We start from the raw sequence: 14,092 nt of genomic DNA, 5'->3' as shown, positions 1-14,092 counted from the left end.
TATCACTTGATGGGGGCCGTCCCATGTTTCCTTCAGAGGCTCCACCGACCAGTTCTTCACATAAACTTGGTCTCCTGGGTGAATGTCGTGAGCAGGAGTGTCCAGAGGTAACGGTCGATTCCACTCCAGCGTGGATCTCAGTGCTGCAAGGGTCTTATTTAAAGACAAAACATAATTTACAATCATCTGATCCCCAATTACATGTGGGTCCCCTTGATAGGTTACAGCATGATATGGTTTGCCGTACAAAATTTCATACGGACTTACCCCTATCCTTTCTCGTGGTTTAATCCTAATCCTCAGAAGGGCTAGAGGCAATGCTTGGGGCCACTGTATTTTAGCTTCTTGACAAATCTTTTTAATTTGATTTTTCAGAGTTTGATTCATTCGTTCCACCTGACCACTAGATTGAGGTCTCCAGGGGGTGTGTAAGTGCCACTGAATTCCCAGAATAGTAGAAACTTCCTGCACGATTCCTGCAGTAAAATGTGGTCCTCTATCTGATGATATTCCTAAAGGAACCCCAAACCTCGGAATAATTTCCTTGAGAAGGGTTTTCACTACCTCCTTGGCCTGGTTCGTCCTGCAAGGGAAAGCTTCGGGCCATCCCGAAAAGGTGCACACATAAACTAGTAAGTACTTGTATGCCTGAGATTTTGGTAACTCGGAAAAATCTATTTGCCAGAATCCCCTGGTTGTGGCCCTACACGTATTTTCCCCATTTGGACTTGTCTTCTAACCAACGGGTTATTTTTAATGCAAATCGGGCAGGTGGCATTTATTCTTTTGGCCATTGTTATCATCGAATTAGAGAGTACTATTTTCTTTAGATGTTCTACCAATGCTTCTGCACCACAGTGGAGTTTGTTATGTTCAGTTTTCATGACTACTTTCATTAATTCCACTGGCAGTATAACTTGTCCCACCGGTGTTACATACCATCCTACAACATTCCTTCTTGCTCCAGTGAATTGTGCCAACCGTTCATCCTCCGGAGAGTAGCACGGTTTCTCTTCCAAATAAAGTGCAGCGGGATTTTCTCTTGTCGGTATCAGAGCCATTTGAGTCCAGACCAATCTGGCTGCCTTTTTCGCAGCTTCATCTGCCATCCGATTCCCCTGAAATTCCTTCCCGGAGTCTGCTTGATGACCTCGGACATGCATGATCGCTACTGCTTTAGGTAAGTGTACAGCTTCCAACAACTGAATTATTACTTCCTTATGTTTGATCTGTGAGCCTTGAGAGATCAAAAGTCCTCTTTCTTTCCACAGAGCCCCATGGATGTGAACTACACCAAATGCATACTTTGAATCAGTCCAAATGTTCACTTTCCTGTCTCTACTAAGGACCAATGCCCTTACCAACGCCCATACTTCTGCTTTTTGCGCTGAAGTTTCCGGAGGCAGTGCTTTAGCTTCCACTATTTCCTGGAGTGTCACCACAGCATACCCTGCATACCTGGTTCCATGCTCCATAAAACTGGATCCGTCCGTGAACAGCTCCACATCGGGATCTGCCATCAGGACATCTTTCAGATCTTCACGGCTGGCATACACTTGTTCGATCACCTCCACGCAGTCATGCTCCAGTTCTCCTTCCTCTTGGGTGGACCTAAGGAATTCTGCTGGATTGAGATGGTTGGTTATTTTCAATTCAACATCATCTTGTTCCCGCAACTGAGCCTGGTACTGCATCATTCTGCTGGAGGAGAGCCAATGCCCCCCTTTTTGTTCCAAGACGGCTATGACCATGTGAGGTACATATACCGTGATGTGTTTTCCCAGTGTCAGTTTCCGTGCCTCCTGAATTAGGATTACCGTAGCAGCCACTGCTCGCAAACACCCTGGCCACCCTCCGCTCACCATGTCCAGCTGTTTCGAGAAGTACCCCACGGGCCTCTTCCATGACCCCAATCGCTGTGTGAGTACTCCTAAAGCTAATCTCTGCCTTTCATGCACATACAATTGAAAGTCTTTTGTCAGGTCCGGCAGACCCAGAGCGGGGGCCTCTTTGAGTGCTTGCTTCAGTTCCTGAAAGGCCTTGTGCTGTGTCTTACCCCACTTGAATTCGGGTTCCTTGATTGTTTCATATAGTGGTTTGGCCATAAGTCCGAAATTCGGAATCCACAGGCGACACCAGCCGACCATTCCTAGGAAAGATCTTAGTTCCTGATTATTTCGTGGTACAGGGATTGCACAGATGGCTTGAATGCGGTTTACCCCTATTCTCCTGACTCCTTGTGATATTTCACATCCCAGATAAATCACCTTCTGTTGCACCAGCTGCGCTTTTTCCTTGGATACTCGGTATCCTGCCTGACCCAACATGTTTAATAGTTCAATTGTTAACTTTGAGCACAGTCCTCGCTCCTCTGTTCCCAGGAGTATGTCATCCACATATTGTAAAACAACATAAGAAAAAGGAGAATCTTTTACCTTGGTAGTTTTCCATTCCTCTAACTCCTTTGCTAGCTGGTTTCCAAAAATGGTGGGTGAACACTTAAATCCTTGTGGCAACCTGGTCCATGTTAACTGTCGCTTGCGGCGAGTGTCTGGGCTTTCCCATTCAAAGGCGAAAATGTGTCGACTCTCGGGGGCCAGTGGCATGCAGAAGAAGGCGTCTTTTAGATCAATCACTGTGAACCACTGAAAATTCTCAGAAATCGATGTTAACAATGTATATGGATTGGCCACCACCGGGTGTATATCTTTGGCAATTGCATTTACTGCTCTCAGGTCCTGCACCAACCTGTATTTCCCATTTGGTTTCCTTACCGGAAAGATTGGAGTATTAAATTCCGATTCGCATTCTTGTAAAATCCCTAATGCTATAAATTGCGTGATCATTGGGGCAATTCCTTTCCTGGCTTCCAAACTAATAGGGTACTGTCGAACTCTTACCGGGTGTGCCCCTTCCTTTAATTCAATTTTCACAGGAACGGCTACCCTGGATCTGCCAGGGGTCCCTGTTTCCCATACCCACGGGACTACTGCCTGCTCTATTTCCTGGGGTATCTCCTCTGTCTTTGTCTCTTTAATCACAAAAAGTTTTGCCAGATTCCCCTCCGGGATTTCTAGTTTAGCACGCCCTTTCTCGAATATGATTTTTGCATCCAGTGCCGATAATAAATCTCGCCCCAACAAGCATTCCGGGCTGCTTGGCATATATAAAAACTGGTGATCCAATTCTTTGTTTCCAAATTTGATTTCCAGTGGCCGCAAGAATGACCTCTCCACCACCTCCCCCGACACCCCTACTACTTTCACAACTGAATCACTTAACGGTCCTATTTGTTCATTGATTGCAGAGAAAGTGGCTCCTGTATCTACCCTAAATTCCCTGGGCCCCCCGTCAACTTCCAGGACCACTTTTAGATCTTTATCTAGTCAGCTCTGATTTTGATAGCTCCCCATCATAAAGGCTTGAGCGACACCTTGTGGTCCTGGCGCGAAAGGGTTTAACCCATCATTCGCATTCATTCCCTGATTCATGGGATTCCCTCCTGGAAAGTTACTCATCGGTGTCCCCATCCCCAAATTGAGGGGTCACTCATTCTTCCAATGACCTTCGGCGAAGCATCGGGCGCACTGATTGGGCCCCAATTTACCTCTACCCCTACCCCTCATCTGGTTCCCTACATTCTGATTCACAAAACCTCCGAAACCACCTCTTCCCATGCCCCCGTTTCCTCTGCCTCGTCCCCTCCCCCGGCCTCTCACATTCATCTGACTTGCCTGTTGTAACACTGCCAACATGCTTGCTTGTTGCTTCTTCACTGCCTCTTTCTCTCTATTATTGTACACTTTCCATGCTACTTCAAGCATTTTCTCCAAGTCCCGAGTATCATTCCCTTCTAGCTTTTGTAGCTTCCTCCTAATATCCTCCTGTGACTGTCCCATAAATATCAAGGCCATTTGCAGTTTTCCTGCCTCCAATCCCACGTCTAAGTCTGTATACCTCCGCGCTATTTCTTTCAGCCTCTCCAAGAACGCAGATGGTGACTCTACCTTATCCTGTCTTACCGCATACAACTTAGACCAATTTAAAGTCTTTGGAATTCCCCTCTGAATTCCTTCCACCAACAGCTCCTGATAAACCTGCAACCTATGATACTCTTCTGCCAAATTAGGGTTCCATTCTGGATCTTCCCTTGGTACTATTTCATTCACATTCCCTATTCCTTGTAGTGCTGGTGCTCGCAACTGAATCATATCCCTTGCCCGATTAGACATAGCTTTAAATACCATCTCCTTTTCCGTAGAATCCATTATCGAGTCTAGCAACACCTGTAGGTCATTCCAGTCCGGATTCTGTGTCTTTATTACCATTTTCACCACCCGAGCCACTTTTTCAGGATTTTCTCTATAAGCTCCTGCAGATTGCTTCCAAATTATTAAATCATTGGAGGAGAACGGAACTTTCACTCTGACCCGATCCCCTGTTGGTCCAACTGCTTCTCCCAATGGGGCCATTAGATGTGCTCGAGAAGCGCTTTTTCCCCTGTCCAGACGCCCTCTGCGAGTACGCTGGGAGAGCGGAGTTCGGGATTGTTCCCTCCCTCTCTCCCTGGGCTCGGGAGTTCGGGATCGTTCCCTCTCTCCTTCCTCGGAGTCAGATTCCTCTTCCGAAGAATCTGAGTCCGGGAGGGGGAGGTTGACTGGGTCGGATGGTGATACCAACAAAGACATATCCTCCTCAGGCTCAGAAAACCGTAGCCTTCGCTCTTTACAACCCGCGCATTCCTCTGGTTCCGTTTCTAACACCATCATTCCACATTTCCTCTGCCAGTCCTTTTTTCCTATTAGCTGATAAAACAAATCCAAATAGGGTATCTCATCCCACTTCTCATTTTCCCGTAAATACCGCATCATGGGGGTTATAATTTCAGAATTAATAGTGCCATTCCACGGCCACTGCATCCCCCCAGTTTCATATTCAGGCCATACCTTATTACAATAATCAATCAATTCTCTTTTCCGCAGCTCCCGTCCCAATTTACCCTCCTTCCAATGACTTAGCAAACACCCGAGGGGAGAATCCTCCGGAATATCCTTATCTGAACTTGACAAAGCCCGAAACACCCGCAACGGCATCATTCCAGAGGTATGCAACCACACAATAACGCACACAACTAATAACACACAGACTAATACCAATACCAATTACCACAATATCCAATTCCCTCCTTGCTTATCTCGTCGCCGCGAGAAGCAAGGGCTGGCTCTGCAAAGCTTTCGCTCTGTCTGACGGCCAGCACCTAGGCTTTATAATCCCAAACCAATGCCCCAACCCTGCGAGTAGAGACTCGTCTTACCGGGCAGGCTACCACCACCGGTTTAAAAGGAATAAAGCACCTTGTGGGCTTACCTCACGGTTGTCCGTCGGACGCAGGGTCGGGCACGGGCTGATGTCTCCCCAGAAATCACCTGGTGCCGGCACGGAGCAGATCACCCCGCGAACCGCCCCTACGACCCCCGGAGTCCCACCTGGGTCGCCAGAAAACTGTTGCCCACCGACCACAAACACAAACCAACAGAGAGTCAGTTTATGCGGTGCTTTATTCAGGGCCCAGGGACCTGGGGACTGGTGTCCCAAATCAGGCTTCCCAAAGACCTATCGTTTCACTCAGCTCTTTATACAGTTTCAAACATTGGCACACATACAAAACATTAACAATTGATAATCATACCCCAAGCCGTATATCTTCATGGTTGTCTAGTCTTAGATAATGCTCAACGAACTCCCACCACTGAAATCCCCCTTGCATGCCACATATATCAACCCAGAACTATTTACTTTTAGACATGTTCTCCATGCCCAGCTAATTCACTACTCCTAACTTCCCCACCCAGCACATTCCATTCCTGTTTCCCAAGAGAACTATTTCTACACCTGAGGCCTTACAGCCTAGCAGAGCCTTAGCCTTACTACTTCTAAAATCCAATATCCTATCCTTTTTGTAACATCAGGACATTTGACATTCCTAGAAAAGAGAAAAGAAACAAACTTCCCCCCAAAAATGTGAAAAATATGTCTGAGTGAAACAAGAGTTTAATTGCATTAACTTATTCAAGTGGAGTTTTAGTTATTATTCTATGAAGTGCTTGTTGCACCACTTTTGTTGTTTCCCACAGGTTTTCAGTGGGGTTTCCTCCAGTTGATTGCTCAGCGGAGAGAGTGAGACTGCTTTTAAAAGTTTTGAAAGAGTTGCAGTCTGTGAATCAGGCATTTGAATTGCTTTTTCTTTTTTTCCCAGGGTTTTAGTAGGCTTCTGCTTTTCGCCCTGAAGCTGTTCACCTTATCAGTTTGCTCTTTATGTTTGTCTTGGGGTGACTTTATGATGTGTATCCCATATCGCTGCCCTATGCCCAGAAATTAATTCTTGTGCCTTTCTATGCCTCTGAACTGAGCCTGAGAGGAGGAAGGAAAAACTGAGCAAAACTTTTTCAAAGCAGTTTGCAGCTTGTTCAAGGTCACACAGAGATAGCACCTTTTTTTTCCCAGCTGCAGCAGGGGAGCGAGGAAGCACCCGGCTTGCTGCTCCCAGGTCAGTTTTTTTGGCCAGTTGTTCAGTTTCTTTTTTTTCTCCGGAGAGAGACTGAGAGTTGAACATTTTTTTCCTTCCCTGGAATTCCGGATTTTCTCCCTTTTCTACTGGACTGCTTTAATATCAGAGCACATCGGGAGGACTTTCCACCGAGCACAGAGTGCCTGGCTCTGGGCCAAACCCCAGCTCCAAGGAGACCAAAGGGAGGACTCTAACGCTTTCCCAGGTTTTTTCTCCACAGTGAGAGATTTTATTATTTAGCATTATTATCCTTTTCCCGTGTGTTTGTTAAATAAATAGTTTTGATCTCCTTCACTTTCCTTCAAGGAAAATTTATTTTCCCCGAACCTGGTGGGGGAGGGGTGGTTGTGCCTTCTCTCAGAGGATATATTTCTAAATTTGGCCAAACCGGCACATATTTAGTGCTGCCCAACTGTGTGGCTCGAAGGAAAGTGAAAAAAAGTGTGTTAATTACATTTTGGTTTGAATTTACTTATTCTGTGTTGGGGTAAAGTAGTCACCATGTTGGTTGAGTTCATAATGTTTCTCTGGCTTGATGTGTTCATGTCTTTCTGGTCCTTAGGCTTCATTGAGGTACTGGTGGTTTTTTGGTCCCTAGGGTTGTTTGCCTATTCACAACTTGCTCCGATCTTGTCCCTGATATGTAAATTTTACAGATAAGGGAGGCGAATCAGGATTTCTATCTTGCTGTGCTCGGTGATAATGATTTATAAGAAGTTGACAGAGGTACAGGCAGCTGTTCGAAGTGTGCATGATATGTGGTTTCTCCGTCCTAACCCCAGTCCTAGCTTCAGTAGCCTGTTTTGGGAATTTATTAGTAATTGCACCCAGATTGTTAGAGGAGGAGGAGACGGGGTTTCCCTTCCCTTTAGATTTGATAGGTTATCTTTTGAGAATGTTCAGTATCCCCTGGATGTTAAAGAGACCACCTTCCTGGTATTTCTGGTATTTTATCTGGTAAGCTTCCTCTATGTGGTTCGCAGCTTGTCTAGAATGAGAGCTCAGATTTCCAGGGTGACTGATGAGACACCTGACCCAGAGGTCAAAAATCCTGAGTGGTGTGGGGAATGGGAGGACATTGGCCAAACCCTAAAGCAATTCTCTGGCCCAATGGTTTGCAATTTCCCATCTGAACAAATTCAGAAACCAGCTGAGGTGGGGAAATATCTGAAAGAGAAATACAATGAAAATTCTGAGAAAAAGGTCCTTGCAATATGTTGGGCTTTGGCATATGCCTATCACACACTGCAGCAGGTAAAGGTAGAGGGGCAGAAAGATAAATCAGCAAAGCCTGCAGACACCCCAGTCACTCAGACTGCAGCCACACCAGACAGCAAGCCCAAACCAGATGGAGAGTCTAAGCCATTGACAGTGACTCCTGTCACGAGGAAAAAACACACCACCAAAACTGATCGCCCAGTGAAAGATGAGGATAATGCAGGGGAAGGAACTCAGGACAGGCATTTTCCCGAAAGCTTCTCTATAGCCCCCACAAACGAGGCTGCATGACAAATACTTAGGCCTGCCTAGGGACAACAACATCCCCACAAGGCAGCAGCTGCAGAATTGTCTTCAGGATTAGAATCTGCCAATTCTAGTTCTCCACAATAAACCACAGACTGGTGGGGGGGTTCCCCACAAGATAGGAGCTCTGGATTCGCCTCAGTACTGAAACCTGCCAATTTTGGCTTTTCACAACAAAACACAAAAGGCACAGGGGCATGGGTCCCCTCCAAACAGGAGTCTTACAGCTCCGCACAAAACACCAAGCAGAAAATGGAACTAAATACCCAAATCTATTAACCACGATGTCCACAATTCTTACAACCTCTGCCATTACCTTTGCCATTGCTTTTGCCTTTTCCTCATCTCCTTACATACACTTGCTGCACTTTTCTAACCAGTTCCTCTCAAATTTCTCACTATTCTCTGCCACTCTCCCCTCACTCTGACATTATCTACACCTTCTTTTTTTTTTGCCATGCTCTTGAAGTACAATACTACTTTCTCTCACAATTAATACATGCACACAAATACAAGCTTCACAACTGTTTTCACACACTAAACACAGGATTTCAAAAGGGAAATCAGATGGAGCTACTAACGCAACCAGGGGCTTGTAACCATAAGCCTCGGTGTGCCCTCGGGCAGAGGGGAAGCAGCGTTAGCCTCCACAACGTCCTCGCTGGACAGCTCAGTGGAAGCAGCGTGGGATGGGTGCGTGCGCTGGCTCCTCCTCAGAGGAAGAACGTTGGGCAGCCGATGGATTAGGCTCGCGTTAGCCCGGAAGCAAGAAAGGTGGGAGGGGCTTCTGGTGTGGGTTCCAACAGGTTTATTTGCAGGAGGGTCCAGGGACCAGAGAAGCCCCGAGGAGAAGCGGGCTTGCCCCTTTATGGAGGGGTGGAGCAAGGCACGGAAAGAGAAAACAACCAGTGGGGTAGAAGCAGAGGGGAGGATACAATTTTTCAGAACAAATGGGGAAAACAGGGAGGCAGGAGTCATAACAGGGAACCAATTAATAACTAAGAAAGGGAGAACTTTCTGGAACAGAGGGAGGTAATTTAGGATTGGGAGCCACCCAGGGGGAGGTAACCTAGACCTCAGTGATCTCTTCTGGTGACTGACATTTGATGGTTTCAGCCCGAGAGCAGGCTGAGCCACCCCAGCATCTCCCCCTTCTTTATTACATTGAAATGAAGGGAAAGGCTTAAGGGATTTCAAAACCAAACACTTAAAAATGGGAAGGGCTAATAAAATTAACAACTCCATAAAGAAATCCCATACAATGTCCTTGATAATGGAAGGAATCCTGCCGCTGGAGTTCCCAATGTACAGGAGGAGCTGCAGCAGCAGGTGGGACAGCAGCATGTAGGATGTCATCAGGCAGTCATGGGAGATAACTTTAGGAAAAGTATAACACAAATATGATTAACACAAAATTAACTTAAATAACAATGGCTCCCTTGGACTCCCCCTCTTTCAAAACAAAACTGAGGGGTCATTTTGGGAAGGAGGACACATTTTAAGGAGACTGAGAGGTGGAAGGTTTGTTTTTCAGGCCTGGAGGAGGAGTCTTTTTTCCAGGTGGCTTGGTTTTTCTTCTTTTCCAGGCTGTGGCAGATTCTTTCCTTTGCCTAGCATCTGCAGGTGGTTTCAAAAAGGGTTTGATCCACTTCCCAGGGATCCATCTTGGACCCTCTGGGGTGGAAACACACCCGTAGCCTCTACCCTGGGTGACTAGGAGGTACGGGCCACGTATCTGTAAAGTGTCAGGGTCTTTTATTAGGACCTCAGGTCTCTCAGTCAGTTTATGTTTGGCAGAGTTTGTGAAGTGTCTCAAGATGGGAGGATCAGGTTCTTCATAGGAACAGTTTAAAAAGTTCAAAGTGAACAACGCTTTGGACAGTCTTATGATGGGGGCAGCGATCTCATTGCCACCCTTTTGTTGTTCTAGCAGTCGTTTTAGTGTTTGATGTTTCCTCTCCACGATGGCTTGGCCTGTGGGCGAGTGAGGGATGCCAGTGATGTGATCCGCACCCCACTCACTCATGAATCTGTTTAACTCTGCAGAGGTGTATGCAGGGCCATTGTCAGATTTTAATTTATTTGGTGTCCCCAACACAGCGAAGGCCTGGACTAGGTGGTTGATGACATCTTTGGCCCTCTCCCCACTGTGAGCTGAGGCAAAGGTTGCACCAGAAAAAGTATCCACAGAAACATGAATATATTTCTGGCGGCCAAATTGGGGGAAGTGGGTGACATCTGTTTGCCATACCTCACAACTGCCTAGGCCTCGCGGGTTAACCCCCTGACCTAATGATGGAAGCTGATGTTTCTGGCAGCTGGGGCATGTCGCCACAATGGCTTTCACCTGATCTCTAGTGAGGTGGAACATTCGGATGAGAGCTGGAGCATTTTGATGGAACATTGCATGGCTCAGCTGGGCTTGCTGGAATCTGTTAGGCAGATTCGCTAACTCAATGGGCATAGCTAGGGCATCTGCTCTCCTGTTCCCTTTGGCAATAAATCCTGGCAGGTCAGTGCGTGACCTCACATGCATTACGTAAAAGGGTTGCTTTTGGTGGGAGACAATTTGGATTAGCTTCGAAAGCAATTTATAGATTTTTGGATTTGCCACCTCTCTGAGCAATGCTCTTTCTGCTCTGGACACCACTCCTGCTACATATGCGGAATCTGTTACCAAATTAAAAGGTTCGTTGAACCGCTCAAATGCTCTGACCACTGTGGCAAGCTCTGCAATCTGCGGTGATCCTTCGACCACCTGCACATCAGACTCCCACTTCTGAGTGCAAGGATTCCTCCAAGCGATGACAGACTTGTGAGATGCCCAAGAACCATCCGTAAAGATTGTCAGGGCATTGAGGGGTTCACGACTCTGAATTTCTTTTGGAATTAATTTAAAGGCCAAATTGAACAATTTGTGTTTCGGGTTGTGAGCCAATATTTGTCCCGAATAACTATCAAAGGCAAATTGGAGATGATTGTTGTTTTGAAGGAGATGGTCCAGTGCATTGGTTGTTAGTGGCAGGTAAACACATGTGAAATCACACCCCGCAAGGGTACGGAGGCGAGACCTAGCCTTTATCACCAACTGAGCCATGAGCTCCTGTGGCGTGGTAATACTTTTGGACGGCTGGTGCGAGAGGAAAACCCACTCAATAATCAGAAGGGGATCCCTCTGCACCTTGTCCCACTGGAAAATCAGCCCATGAAGGTATGGCATTTTCCCCAACACTATAAATTGAAAGGGCAGACCTGGGGCATAACGATGGGCTTGGCGAGATGACAGCGCCTCTTGGACCTTGATGAGGGAGTTTCTTGCCTCTTCTGTCAACTGCCTTGGGGATTTGAGATCCTCCTTCCCACAAAGCAGGTTGAACAGAGGGGCAAGGTCCTCAGTCATCAGTCCCAGGAGCTGCCTCACCCAGTTGATGGACCCGGAGAGTTGATGGAGTTCCTGCAGAGTCTTGGGGTTATCATTGATCTTTAACGGTTGGGGCACCACCATCTGCTCCTCTATTTTTAGTCCTAGATATTTAAAAGGTGAGGTCTTCTGGACCTTTTCTGGATGGATTTCGAATCCATCGGCCTCTAAAGCCCTGATTACCTCCCCCAGAGTCCAGTCCAGGTACTGCTGCGTGGGCGCACACACCAAAACATCTTCCATGTAGTGTAGGATCACATCTCTAACTGCCTTTTTCCGGACGGGACAGAATGCAAGCGACGTACCACTGGCAGATGGCGGCAGAACTCGCCAGTGGTAGCACTGCATGGGAGCCTCTCGGTTGAGGGAAGGCACCGAGAAGGCAAACTGGGGTGCATCGTCCGAATGCAGGGGGATATGGAAGAAGCAGTCCTTGATGTCTATGACTGCTAGCTTCCACTGCCTAGGGAGCATAGAGGGTGATGGCATTCCGGGCTGCAGGGGTCCCATGTCCTCAATGACCTCATTAATTTCCCGCAGGTCGTGAAGGAGTCTCCACTTGTCTGTCCCCGGCTTCCGCATCACAAAGACCGGGGAGTTCCAAGCGCTGTTGGAAGGCTCGATGTTCCCCTTCCCCAGCTGCTCCTCCAAGAGTGCAGTGAGCGCTCTCAATTGGTGTGTTTTTAAAGGCCACTGATCCACCCAGACCTTTTTATTGGTGAGCCAATTCAATTTCTGGGTGGGGCGCTCCGCAGTGGCCCCTACTAAAAATCCCGGGCTTGAGATGGGATCTCAACCCGGGCTCCCCACTGGGACATGAGATCCCTGCCCCACAATGTAAACCCAGAGTCAATAACAAATGGACAGACTGTTGCAATCCGCCCCTCTGGACCCTCAATCTGGACAAGCGTCCTGCTTCTCTGGGCAGCCACGGATCCTCCCACACCCGTAACAATACCTTCCGCTGGCTGCAACCCCCAATGTGACAGCCAGTTGTTGGAGGTGATGACCGTCACGTCTGCCCCCATGTCCATCATCCCTGCTAGGCTGATGTCCGAGCCCTGGCATGGAATCTTGAAGCTCAGCATCATCTTATCTTCCCCTACTACCTCAGCCCAGAAGACAGATGGGTTGTAGTTTTCTGGTGAACTTCTGGGCATGAGGATGGCCTGGGCGAGAACTTGGCCAGCTGCAAGAAAGAAAGGTGGATGAATACATTGGATGTTAATTGTAAAGAGTCTTTGTGACCCTACTTGAACGATCTCTGGTGTTATTGAGATCTCTGGTGGTGTAAGCGTAGTGTCTCCTATAACAAACAAGCAGCAGTCTTTCAATCCTTCACAACTCACGAGGACCCGCCGAGGTGTGATGGAGTCCATCGTGGTTGCAGTAGTGGTGGCCACAGTTTTTCTGGTTGCAGCTTCTTTATTTATGTCATCACGCAGGGCTGCAGATCCGGGCTGGGTCCTCAGTTTCCCGGCTGTATCTCCATAGGAGTGGGTGATGCTACTTGCCCTAGGGAAACAGCTTGGAAACTTTGATTAATCGGGGCTGGAGCTCTGCAGTTCTGGGCCACATGTCCTGGCTTGCCACATCTGTGACAAGTCCAGGTTCTGTTTGTCATCCTCTTGTCCTGAGGTGCTGTTGCCTCAGCGGCACCCGCAGCTCCTACCACATTCCCCCTTGTTTTTAAATTTGGTTGGCCAATTGGAACTAAGGTTGTGCAGTGTTGAATCATCTGCTTTAACGTTGGTGAAGGATCAAGTGGAAGGGTCATAATCACTCTCTTACAAGGTTCATTTGCATTAGCTTTTGCTATTTGAGTGATTATGCTTTCTCTAATTCTTGTATCTTCCACTTGCTTCTCCACCACTAATTTTAATTTGTCAATAAAGTCTATATATTGCTCATTTGGAAGTTGCCGAATTTCAGTAAAATTTAGTAGAGGCACCGATTTAGGGGGCATCATTAAAAATGCTTGCTCCGCCACATGTTTTACAGCATTTAAGACCGGCTCTGGGGTGTTTTGGGCCTGGTCTTGTGGCTTGGCAAGCAACCCCTCACCGGTCAGGTGGTCCATGGAAACCCCTGTGTTATTAGGGTCTTGCAACAGGATTGGGAGGACCTCTCTTAGTTGCTTTCTCCACCTGTCATCCCACATCTCGAATTCGGCTGGAGAAAGCAAGCAAGAAAAAATGCTTTGGAGGTCTGCTGGGACCAGCACTGTATTAGTGAGTGTGGCCCACAGGAGATTCCGGAAATACGGACTCTCCCTCCCAAACTCCTTCTGGGCTTTACAAAGTTCTTTGAGCCCAGCAGGGTCAAAGGGTTTCCAAGTGGGGTTGCCGCCAGCTCAGTTATAAGTAACTGGAGCAGCAAAGGGACCGGAGGAGGCTCCCGGTTCCGGGTTCAAGATGGCATTGGTTCCAGTTTCCACAGCGTGGGAACCGGAAGACGAGGCGTGGGAACCAGAAGGCTCCTCCCGGTAGGCGGGGGCTGAGGACAAAGAGGAGTGGCCATGGGAAGGGCAGGGACTCCCGACGCAGGGGGTGGTACCCAGCACGAAGGAGGAGCTCACA

The 14,092-nt window shown here is 47.6% G+C and overlaps 1 long non-coding RNA gene across 1 annotated transcript; it reads left to right on the top strand.

Moving 5' to 3' along the window:
- The first annotated feature begins 1,031 nt into the window (after positions 1-1,031).
- LOC138102744 (uncharacterized) lies at positions 1,032-5,245 on the top strand. Its single transcript, XR_011147511.1, has 3 exons — positions 1,032-1,180; positions 1,272-1,920; positions 4,983-5,245. It is a non-coding gene; the product is annotated as an uncharacterized lncRNA (long non-coding RNA).
- Positions 5,246-14,092: the final 8,847 nt, after the last annotated feature.

Source organism: Aphelocoma coerulescens, assembly GCF_041296385.1.
Source record: "Aphelocoma coerulescens isolate FSJ_1873_10779 chromosome W unlocalized genomic scaffold, UR_Acoe_1.0 ChrW_unloc_scaf_1, whole genome shotgun sequence".
In the NCBI taxonomy this organism is placed as follows: domain Eukaryota; kingdom Metazoa; phylum Chordata; class Aves; order Passeriformes; family Corvidae; genus Aphelocoma; species Aphelocoma coerulescens.
The sequence above is the reverse complement of the archived record's forward strand: the minus strand, read 5'-3'. Positions and strand labels throughout refer to the sequence as shown.